Raw genomic sequence first — 12387 nt, 5'->3', positions numbered from 1 at the left:
TGTCATTAACAGTACAAGGGCTTGTGATGTAGACGAGTCTTTCATTGGAAGAGTTTAGATGTCCTCCAGAGGAGTCAAATACTGTGTGTGCACTATGGAAGATGTAAGGGACAGAAGAGGTAGAAACGGCACATTTAGTTTGAGCAGAGCTCTTCAGGAAGCAGTCAGGAAGATCAAAAGGCAAGCTAAGATGCTTGAAAAACAAGGCATGAACTGATATTGTCAGAAATCCATCAAATCACAATGGAAAGCAGAGCAAGATGAATTGGTGAATATTTGCAGAGAAAGAGAGAGAAAAGGCCTGGATAATTTCTGTGAATTAGCCACAGAAGTAGATTCAAGGTGAGAAAGGAAAGACAGGGATTCTTAAAGAGCAGAGATAACATTATAATGGAGAATTTGGGGAAGGGAAAATGTCAGTTCCAAAACTGGCCCTTCTGGATAGCAGAATTAAGATAAGGTACATCAGAAAGACTGACTCAAGAGTGGACCAAGACCGAGACTGAGATGCGTCAAAAGAAATGTGGATGTATTGGGGGAAAATAGTGTTTACTGAAATAACAATAACTTATAAAGAGAAGAAATTTGGACTAAAGAATAATATTCATTTAAAAAATACATACTAATAATACCGCATATAGTTCATGAATCCTGGAAACTAAAGTAGGAGTCAGTTAGGAGAAAAGGTAAATAATGTTACATTGTGTCTATACTATTACCTTGATCAGCCTGACTTTAATGTTAAGAACACTTAAACTAGAAAAACCTGTTCATCTCCTCTACAAATATTAGCATAAAATAGATGTCTCAGCTCCATACCACATCCACAAACCATTAAATACCTTGTAATCAAATAAAATATTTAGTTTGTTACAAAGCCAATCCCATGCAGTCAAGTTTATTTCGTGTTTTATTAATGCTAAAGGATCCCCTGTCATCTCTTATCTATCTTCTCAAGGGAAAATAATTCCTTTTTAATTAGGTCATTACAGTCATGTGCTGCTGCTATTATATAGACTCTTCCTGGTGTATAATGATGGATAAATGCAGCATAGTGTTTAAGGAGGTTTGATGGTAGCATGGATATATTAATATGCAGACTGTAGAGCAGATAGAGACAATGGAATTTGATAATACCAATTCCTTTCCTGAGTTCTGTCCCAGTTCTGACCAAACCTAAGGCTGGTGGATAAATTAGGGTCATTTTTACCAATACTACCAAACTAGAAGACACAAACTTATGTGAAAAGCCTACACTGAAGCCATTGAATAAAATCTACTTTTCAAGTCTGTCAGCATTCAGTGCTTAGAATTTTAACAAAGATCAAGATATTATTTATCCCATATACATAATTCTGAGCTATCCACACTTATTATCTTATTCTTTTGCAAGGTAAAGTCAGACAAGAGAAGTGGGAGGTATTTAACAGTGATGTTGGTTGTTGCTTACCTGGAAAGGAGATAGGTGATATTTTACAGAGGAGATTCAGTTTGTTTTTAAATTAAAGGAGTTATTGGCAAAAACTGTATAGCTAATGCAGAAAAATGTCATCAAGCAGAAGGTCCAAAAAAAGTTGAATTAAGTCTCATTTGAATTTAGGTTTATTCTGATAGAACTAAATTTAAGAGTATTTTAAAACACCTTATTTATAAGAATATTTAAATTTTGAAATGTCACTGTATGTTTTTGCCCTTAAAATTTAGACCGAGTTTTCATTATGTAATAGTCATATTAAAAAAAAATCCATGAATTTTGAACTTGGCTCTATTGCAATTTTTTGCTCAGAACAATTACAGATTCTTCTAAAGACAGTTAATTATTGGTGTGTGTCTGAGGCTGCCTCTGGAATGTTACTGTAACTGGACAAATTATATAATTGAAAAAATAGTAATTTGCTTGTGAAGTTCCATGTAGTTGCTGTCCAAAGTGCCTTTCAGTTTTGTAGTAACTTCTTGGGTCTGGAATAGTCCTGCTACAGGTGAATCCTGTTTAACCTTTTCCCCAGAACCCATATTGTGGGAAAATGTCAGCCTGCTGTTGTACATCACTTGTGAAGAACAGTCATGAGGCAGAGAGGGGCAGTTAACAAGGTCAGGGAGTGTACAGCTGACTGTGCCAGCCTATGTGCAATAGACGCCCTGTATTGCACAACTCGCAGTGCTGTTCAGAGCTCTTCCGTTTGTAGCTGTTGTTTCTGCCCACACTACTGATCAGCCCTTTGCCTTGTGTGCACTCCAGTCCAAAATAAAGCTATTTCTGCCCAGAGGGGCTTTTGTATTATCCCAGTCTCCATTATTCTGTGCAGAAATACTTGATATGAATTGATGTTAACCACACTTAGCCAACTGTCTTTTGGGATAGAAATGGCTGTAATTTGGCGTGTAAGTTCCCTGTACCTTGTCACACATTGAGGCACAGCTCCCACCCTAGAGGAATATGCCATTGGACTGACAGGCTTGTGCAGGATCTCACGAGTAGCCCCTAGCTGTGGGAAGAAGTGAGCTGGAACAAGCTCATGATTCCAGCTAGTCACACCAGCACATGCAGCAAGCACAGCCTGCCTCTGCTCACTGTGAGAAGCTGCTGTCATGTGTGAACTTCCTTTCCTCAGCTTCTCAGCAGATCTGGTACTTGTCTCATGACCAGTCAAATGAAACTTTAGGATGTGGCTTACCAGTTCCTGGCTCTTGCTCTTATCAACTACAGGTCTTCTTTTCATGTCCTTTGTGTCCCTGTCTAGAGCTGCTTAGTCCTTCACAAGTCAAACTGTGTTGTGAGTTCAGCCCATCATGGTGGAACTATTATCAATAAAATCTTGATGATAATGCAATGTGCTGCAAGGCTTCATCACAGATCAGCTTGTTACATCACTGTATAAATTAGCCCATATTGGTTGTGAGAAGTCATCTTCTGTTAAATTGCCAGGTTTTGTGCTAGTCTGGCAGAGAGCTTGGTACAAGAGCTTGGTACAGCTTTACTCTAGCAGAGAGCTTGATTCTGTGACCATATAGTCACTGTGAAAATTCATCAGAAATGATGGTTCTTTTCCTTTCTAGGAGATCACTTGTGTGTCTCCAATGAAAAGGTTCTTCTAAATTAAGCAAACTCATTAATGACTTAAAACTGCATTCTTTTGATGGATACAAAGTAAAAGTTACACATTTTACCAGAGCTTTCTGATAAACAGCCTTAGCAATTTGTTGAGAAGTGTTCAGTAAGTAAATGATTAGCATGAACAGTTCGTATTAATCCCTCTATATGAAAAAACCCTAACTTTTGCAATCCAAATTGAGTCTGAGGATTCTATTTTGGAGGGTACAGATCATCATGCCTCATGGCCTAAGCAAGACAAGCAGGATGTGCCTCAAGATGCATCCTGTTTTAAGGATCCTTATAAAAACAAAGTGCTTGAAAAGGCTTGATGACCTTTACTCTGCCTTGCTTCTCATCATGGAGATACTTCAGAATTAAGAACTGTTCTAGGCAGGAGAGACTTTCCAGGAATCTTCAAAGTCTGGGTTTCTGATTGCATCAGAGGTTTTAATAAACTCATTGAAGCAGTGTAAATGTCTTAAGTTTTACTTCTTCCTTTTCCTGTCATTCTATGATGATAAATGCTATAAAAAAATTTCTATTGTTTGCCTGAAAACTGCTTTTTGATTTCTTAAAATAAGAACTGGCAGTGTATGAATACTGTTAACACTGATGCTCTACCACAGAAGTCTTTAAGGTCATACAACCTGATCTGGATTCAGTGACAAATGGTCTTTAATCCAGTTTGTCAGCAGGTGTGTCTGACCAAGATTTCAGGTCCGAGAAGTGCTTGTTTCCTTTTCAAACAGAAGCTGACTGGCTTTATTACTGCTGGCAAATTAGTTTGAATGCTTCCAATTCATACTGTCAAACCATCCCTGTGTCAAATGACAAGCCCCATCTGAGCTATTTCTTCAAATAAAGCACAGTCTCTATGACTTTGCACAGTCAACCTCACTAGCTATTTTTATTCACACAGCAGCTATGCCTGTTACCCTTCAGTGTTACTTTGCATTCAAGAAGGAGGTTTCTTAACTTTCCCCACTGTGCATAGAAATTCAGATGGTAGCTGAAACTGATAATGCTTGGTTTTGACCACAGCAAAAGAAAGGATGTGATGTCTTTCAGGAAAACATGCAATTTTTAGAAGTTTATCTAGTAGTCTTAATTCCCAATTGCAAGTTATCTGGATAAGCACAGAAGATGGCTGTTGCCTTTTTATTAATTTTATTTACAGCTCTCTGTATTCTAGCCTGGCTGTACACAGCTTTATCCTCACACTGCCACTCTTCTGCCTGCATCCCTTTCTACAGGATTTGTCCTCAGCACTGGCAACTGCAACACGTCACTGACACTGAAAGAGCTATAACAGCTTATACAGCACCATCATGGATCCTTTTCTGGGTCAATACATCACTGTGCTAAGTGTCTCCACTTCTGTGAACTTATTATTTAGGGGTTTTCACCATTTTTGTAACTTACAATTTGCATGTTAAAATTAAACTTATTCAAAAATTTCAGCTATGCATTCTGACAAACTCATGTAAAAATACTGGTCAGCCATGCCTGTTTCCCAGGGAATTGCTGACAGACAAAATCATGACTACCAAAATCATGTTCTTGGTAAAATCAGCTTTTGCAAGCAACTCTTTCTCCTCTAAACTTTGACAATGAGATTAATTTCTATGTCTAAATTCAGCTTGAGTTCCATTCTTCAAAGAATATTCAGCTCAAAACAAATGTTGGGAAAGGGATTATATCCTGCTGCTGGTCCAATATAGGAAGCCATTTAAAATTTAAAGGCCAACATAATTTCTGTAATGCTTTGATATAAGAGAGGTGGTAGCTGCTCATCATTATTTGCAGTTGTTATCTGTAATAGCAGACAATTTGGTACACAATGTACAGTTTTTTGTAGGTTTTGAAAGGCTTTTTACAATGAGCTGCATAATCAAACCAGTTTTGTGTGGTGTATCAGTCCTGGGAAAATGCTAATCCAGTCAGAATCCTTAAGAAGGGTGACTAATGCTAATGCTTACTGAATAGAAGTTTTCAGAGTTGCATGTGAGAACCACCACGAAAAATGAAGAAATATGAAAATAGTAGTTACGTTACTGAACTTTGCTTTCTGAGTTGAAAAGTCAATTTTGTGACCTATGCAATACATCAGAATATGATAAATTAGAAGTATTCAGATAACATTGCAATTTTAAATTAAGATTAGTTTGGAGCAATCCAAATTCAAAGCATCTACTTTCTATTCATTCTTGTTGAAGACCCAGTCCTGCATTCCACCTGCAAGTAGGGGCTTCCTCTAGCTGTAAAGTGGACATGAATTTGGATTCCTAATTTTCCTCCATTTTCTACTTCTTCTGAAAAGGAAGAACATACAGCTTGGACAGATATGGAAAACAAAAGGAACTCTGTAGAAGCATTTTACAATCCATGACTTTTCAAAGTGTCTAAAACTCTGATTAGGTTCTAACACTAATCTTTATTTTTAGTGGGTGCTAACCCACATGCCCAAAGTAAGCATCTTAAAATGCTAAAAACATAAAAAGCCATTGTTATTTTTTCTAGATTGTCCTGTGCTTTTTGAAAATACTGTCACTCCACGACTTTTTTCTGAAGATAATTACCGTTTTACTCTAATAGCAGCAGTTAGCCAATTTAACTTTACTGAAAGCTATCTTTTCCAAAGAAAATATATGGAAAAGTTAAGTTCTGTCACTGATATGTTTTAATAATTTGTAGGGAGTGTTGCAGGGTGACACTAATATTGTCAGTTAGCCTGGTTGTTTTCAAGGTTGTTGCATCCTAAGCAAGTAGCAGAGATATTCCATGAAATCCACTCTAGGATGGAAAAGCATGTAGAAGATTTTGACAGAAAGGAATAGAGTGACAATATGCACTCCAACACAAAGCCTTAAACATGGCTGGGATAACCAGTGATGTTATCCACTGACACAGGCTGAAGTTTTCAATGACCTTCTGACTAAAAACTGGTTTAGCCAGCTCTGTACTGCTTTTCCTTTTCACACCACCTCAGGCTTTAATCTGCAGAGGACATTCTGGGGCCAGGCTCTGACATGAGTTGGAGATGAAGTATTATCCCCAGTTTAAACTCTTTGCAAGATAACATATCTGAAATAGTTACCCCGATACCTTGTGTCAAGGAGTGAGGAAGCTATCAGCAACTCCACAGGTCAACATTCAGAAAAACTGACATGAAAGAACCTTTTCTTTATTTTTTCAGTCTGTGCTGAAAACAGTTTAGCTAGTCCTACAAGGCTGGCTTTACAGTTTGCTTTGATGGCATATGCCAGTGAAAAGGTTGAACTGATTTGAACTTTGTGAGATGGATAGCAGCTGTTGTACTAAGCTGTTTAAACCCTCCAATTTGAGCTTAAACCTTGGCTGAGTAAATACAAAGCCTTAACCATACATAGTACCCATAATGAGCTTTCCTCTTTCAATTTCTGAGAATAGAAATTATTTTTAAATCAACAATATTTTACTGCCAGATTTTCCAATACTAAATTTTCCATTGCCAGACACTGAAGTACATTACAAAAAAAAAAAAAAAAGAACTAAATATAAAGCAGGTGAGTTTATTTTCATTTTTCATGAGTGAAGTTACTGTTCATCACTGCTGAATGCAGTACAGCTCTCTCCTCCCTAAAACAAAGTTTTTAAAAATCTGAAAAATTATGTCTTTGTATGTGTGTGCAGGTCTGGAATATGAGAAAGGAAGATAAAGTGGTTGAAAAGAAATGTAAACAAAACCAGCCCACGATAGCGTGTGCACTTCCTCTTGGTTTCTGTAGCCTTTAAAGTCTAAAAATCAGTATATGCATATAATAGGAAAAGTTCCAAAGCATTCTTTCTGAAGTCACAAGGTTGTTTCCTTATCACTGAGAAAGGCATCTAATGCTGACACAAATAGGACAATAATGTTAATTTTTTACCCAGGTAGAAAAGAATGAGTGAGCAGTTAATAGTGTAGAGAAAGAAACATTAGTTCTGACACACAAACTGGTTACAGTTCAGAACTATACTTAACCCCAGGAAATATGAAGGTCCCTTGCCCAATATTTCAGCCTATCACAGAATTTCATAGGGAATACAGAACTTTTCATTTAGTGGCAGCTTGATGTAGAAATGTATAGCAAAAGAGATTTCTCTATATCTCACTATAAGTATTTCCTAGACAGAAATGTAAACAAACCAGCAGATATTTTATCAAAATAAAACTCAACTATTTTCCTAGGAACCAAAAACTAGATATGTGTTATGTGGCTATTTCATTGATTTATTAAGTATTTGCAAACCTTGGCAGGTTTATTGCTTCTTTTAAACTACTTCCATTTCAGTGGCAGATTCATGTGGCTGCTAGGATTGTCCAGTTCAATTTGCAGTATTTCATTAGGACCAGAGGCCTCAGGTGTAGTCTTTGGATCAAAGGTTAAGGTTTGTATCCATCCTTCTTCTTTACACCCATTGATGGCAAAAGACACAGATTCATGTGAAGGGCTTTTGGACAAAGCTAGATGAAGGTCTTTTGTTACTAAGAGGGCTTGTTCTGCTCTTTCCTGCTCATTTAGATGTGAAACTTTGGCCAAAGAAACTAAAAAAAAAACCAATCAATATTTATTCCTTTGAGACAGGACATTTGGGAGCTCTGCACAGTGCAGTCATTGGTGTTCAGCCACCATCTAACTCCCATCCTGGGGGCAACTGAGAGCTCCTGTGGAAGCTCTGCTTGGTCACTGCTCTACACACAGCCCATAGTCCCTCTGTGTGCTTAGCACCGCTTTTCCCAACCCATGAGAATTTTCATTACATTGTCTGTAGCTGGAGTAGAAACTTCTTTCAAAGGGTAAAAGAGGATCTTGTCACCATTCCCTTGAGCTTTGTGCAGGATCTCATGTAAAGTAAATCTCAGAATGCCCATTTAGAGGGTATCTGGTTGAATACTATTTTCAGTGCCTCCAATTTACACATTCAGCAAACAACAGCAGAGCATGGCATGGTCTCTAATAATAAAAATAGAATATCTCATAGTGTGCTGTGTCTTTTTGTTTGTTTTGTTTAATTTCAAATTAACAAGTTGTCATAGAAGTTCAAATCTCATTTCTTCCTAAATTTTACCTTTTTACCTGCAATGAAGGTGAAAACAATATGGCTGATTTTGGTGGGTTTTTTAAGTTCAGGTGATTTAACTGATCTACACTTTGCAGGATAGATGGCATTATTAAACTCATCAGAGAACCTAACAGAATTACATACATACAATTACTTATGTATATGATATGTATATACCATACATTTGTATGGTAATAGTTGACACCAAGGTAAATACTAAATTTTCTCACAAATCTATTTTCTGTAATTTCTTTCAGCTGTACTTTGAGGTAAGGTTCAATCCTTTACCCATAGCTATCTCTTAGCATGTGTAATTAGGTACTCCTTTTTTTTTGTTTCCATTTCTCTTTTCTTTAGTTCAGTTTCACAAACTGATTTCCTACCTTTTCTTTTGTTTTTGGAAAGATACAGAGGTTTACTTTGGAACTTTCTATTCTGTCTTTTGGGAATTCCCTTCTCATTCACGCTGCACTCATTTTAGTGTTTCTAAAGCTGTAATATTTGGTGAGTCCAAATCTGAGTATGAGCTACATTAACTATTTATCACTACAGCAGAAGAACGACTTTCATTTTCATCAGTCAGTGTACCAGTACAATAAAATGTTTTATGCTCTATCCAAATGTAACTTTCTGCTTCCAGAAGTTACTGGGGGTATCAGAAGCAAGAAACTTTTGGATGCTAGTAACTTTTTAAAATAAGAATCTATAATATGCTGACCTTGGTGGGCAGGAATTCTAGAGTTAACATTGTCTTCTCCAAATCTCCCAAATAGTGCTGGCACCTCTTGGCAGAGGAATAGTGAGTGACTTTCCTGTGACCAGCTGGAAGCTGATGGCTTTGATTATTTTATAAACCAGTTTTAAATCCTTTGCATATGCAGTGTTGTACTGTGTCAGACTGGCGAGCTGCTGCTGCCACCATTTCCTTGCAATACTCTCACATGTGCATCCTGGTAATAGACTTCCAGTGGGAGTTGATGTGAGTTTACCACATGGCACAATGCCAGCTGCAGGAGGCAGGGGTTTTCAAAACATTATGGAGTGTATCTGCAGAAGGTTACATAGTGAGAAATCAGGATGATGACCACAGACACCTTCATGTGAGGAGGAAGGCATACTATCACACGAGCAAGGAAATAGCGACTGAAACTGTAAAGACCAGACACCCAAAGGCCAGGTTGTGAGACAGTTCAAAACATCATGGCAGCTAGTGAACCAATACATTGGCCTGGTATGAGAAGATGCAGGATGCAGGACTTAACTAAAATGTCCTTATTGACATTAATTTTATACTGCACATGGCTTTATGGATGTAATTTCACGTAATCATGACAAATAGCTTTTGTATGGAAAATAAAGTTTATTCATGTAGTCAAGCTTGTTCATTTCTACAGCAGAGGTTTCTTAAATGTGGTATAATTCAAAGTGTGTATGGATTTTTCAAAATGCATTGAAGTGGCTTGTGTCAGCACTAGTTAGAACTCAGAAAGAAAGGCAGTCAGGCTTTTTCCACTGCACTGACATGCCACGAAGATTGCCTTGCTAGTACTTGCATTATTCTCTCATTAGAAATTAGTAGTAAACCATCATTTTTGTAATACAAGAAAGAACTCTAACCTGACCGAGGACCAAAAATTACTTTTATTTTCATAATTGCATTTAACTTTCACAGAATTGCTAGAATGAATCAGAGCACTGCAAGGTTCTTCTGCATCTTGCTCAGCACTGAACAGTAACATGACTTTTAATGTTAAAAAAAGACTGCAAATAGATTTTCAGAGTTGAAAATCTACCATAAAAATTAAAAGGTAGATTTACAGCATAATCACTGGATGCACTTCTGCTAAAAATGTCTAGCAGGTTACAGCCTGTGTGGCATGTCATCACTCCTGCAGCCAGAGTACTACTAGAAGTTGGTAACTTACTAAGAAAAAAAAAACTTTGATACGGAAGCATCTGTGCCATTTTCCATCTGTACTGACATTTTCTGTGCTTCACAAGTAATAATAATCACAATAAAAACATATTTCAGGAAATTTCATAAAACATACACAAACAGGATATGCCCTTCCTGTGCACAGAGTCAACAACTGTTCTGTGACATGTAAAACTTCAAAACAGAATTCAAGTGGGGCCTAAGTGATGTACAGGCTTTGTACTGTCCTTTGCCCACAAATGAGTACCATAAACAGCATGGAGGCATCTGAGTGAATGAACAGACTGAAGCTATTGATGCTACTTCTGTTTGTATTTAATATGATTCAGAAGTACCATCAAATCTAGGGACACCAATTTGTTTACCACATTTGGATGTGATCTGACTCTAAGAAGTTGAGGAGAGATGAAGAATGGCATCTGGTTTTATTGGTTTCTAAAAACCTTCACAGTATATGGTACTGGTAGTGACAGAAAGGGAGACAAGATTACACTGGCATCTTTTCTACCCAAAATGTTAATGTCAGTCATGAGTAATCAAATGGCTACAGTAATTATCTAATCTGTTCTCTGTATTTGTATTGCTTGAAATGTATTTTTAATGCTTCTGTTGCCACAGGATTTGTGAACATGTGCTTTAGGAATTGCTCCTACACATCCTGTACATGCAAGCAGGCCTCAGTGGCGTGCGTCATTCCACCGACCTCACCACAACTGTGGCGGGGAGGAGCAGCCTCATGGAGCAGAGTTTGGGTTTCTCTGAGAAGCCTGAACTGCTGCAGGCACAGAGCTGATGTGCATTGTATCCTTTTGCTGTTCCTAACATGCCTTGCATCTTCACCCATGTGCAGTGTTATTGATTGTACCATTTCTAGGATCCACCTTCCTCCTGGGGCTAGCTTTTGGCTTTGCCCGAGGCACTGCATTCTGCCATAAAGCCACAGTCACAGATTATGAGTCTGGTGCCAGTGGGAGACAGAAAAGAAAGAGGCTGGAATCAACAAGCCCAAGCCTATGCCAGGCTCTCATTAGTCCCTTGGCACGGGCTCAAGCCTGCAAGTACTGCTGAATGATCAAGGAAAATAGGTATTTAATTTTAAGAGCACTGGACTTTCTATTTGTGGATGTTATGTCTGTGTGCTTAGCATGCATCACATTTATCTACTGATAAGAAAATAAAGATTCAAGTAATTAAAAATCCCAGTCCCTTGATGATGCTGGTGACTTAATTTCCCTGGTAAGAGCCCTTAGATCTTTTAGGAAACCTACCATGCCAAACATTGTGTAGTGTTTAATCCTGTTACTTGTCCTTTATATGGAACTCCTGTTGACGTCAGTGGAAACTTGACTTGTGAGAGTACAGAAGAATCAGACTGAATGGATTTTTTCAATAGTAAAATTGAATGGAAAAAAACCTTCTGAAAGTTATCAAAATCTTATTCCTTCTTACAACATAAAGGGATGTTTTTTGCTTTGTTCTTCAAGGGTTCTTACCTATATGGTTTGTGTATCTCTGCATTTACTGACTGTTGATATACTGGATAGCACGACTGGCAGATTTGAAAGCGATTGATACAAAGTATCTATAATGATCAAACAAGGAATGACTAATAAATGCGTAACATGCATTTCCATTTGTTGTTCTACATCCCACGCCACAGCCATTTCTAAATAACTTCTGTGTATACAGTTCTGCCATCACATTTCCATTTTGTGGTCGCTAAACCATATTGAAGCATGCAAATGTTAGGACACATACTGTGTTAATCACTAACAAGCTTTAAATATTTTCTGCTTATACCTGAAAGGGTCTGAGAAATGCCTGTAAATTTTGTAAGCAATTTCCAGCTGGTTACGTTTGCTGTTACCAATAGTACCCATTACACAAATAGACTTTTCTCCCTCGTCTTACAAATACAAACAAAAGACACAGATTTTACAATGCTGAATGTAAATGATGAAGTCATTCTGGTGTTGTTATTCTAGATTTACAATGACCTCACTGAAAACAGAACCTAGACCCCCGTGGTTAAACCACAACAGGACAATATTAAAACCAGATTTGAACAAACCATCTTAATAAGAAAATGGGGTTAAGTTACAATGTCATTTCCATACCGAAATCTGCTCCGAGCAGAAGGAGACAGACACAGAAAAGCCCTCGAACAGGACCATCTGCGAGCGCGCTCGGGCAGGCGCTGCCCCTCGGGGCCAGCCCGCCCCACGGCAGCGCCGGGCCAGGGGAGCCGGCACCACAGGAACGGAGCCTGGCA

General features: G+C 38.0%; 1 protein-coding gene across 13 annotated transcripts in view; it reads right to left on the bottom strand.

Annotated features, from left to right (window-relative positions):
* Nucleotides 1-12387, bottom strand: part of LOC106630755 (uncharacterized) — a 38990-nt gene that overhangs the window by 25084 nt on the left and 1519 nt on the right. The gene's annotated exons all lie outside the window — the stretch shown is intronic.

Source organism: Zonotrichia albicollis, chromosome 1, assembly GCF_047830755.1.
Source record: "Zonotrichia albicollis isolate bZonAlb1 chromosome 1, bZonAlb1.hap1, whole genome shotgun sequence".
Taxonomy (NCBI): Eukaryota; Metazoa; Chordata; class Aves; order Passeriformes; family Passerellidae; genus Zonotrichia; species Zonotrichia albicollis.
Note: the sequence above shows the minus strand (reverse complement) of the source record. Positions and strands in the feature narration are given on the sequence as shown.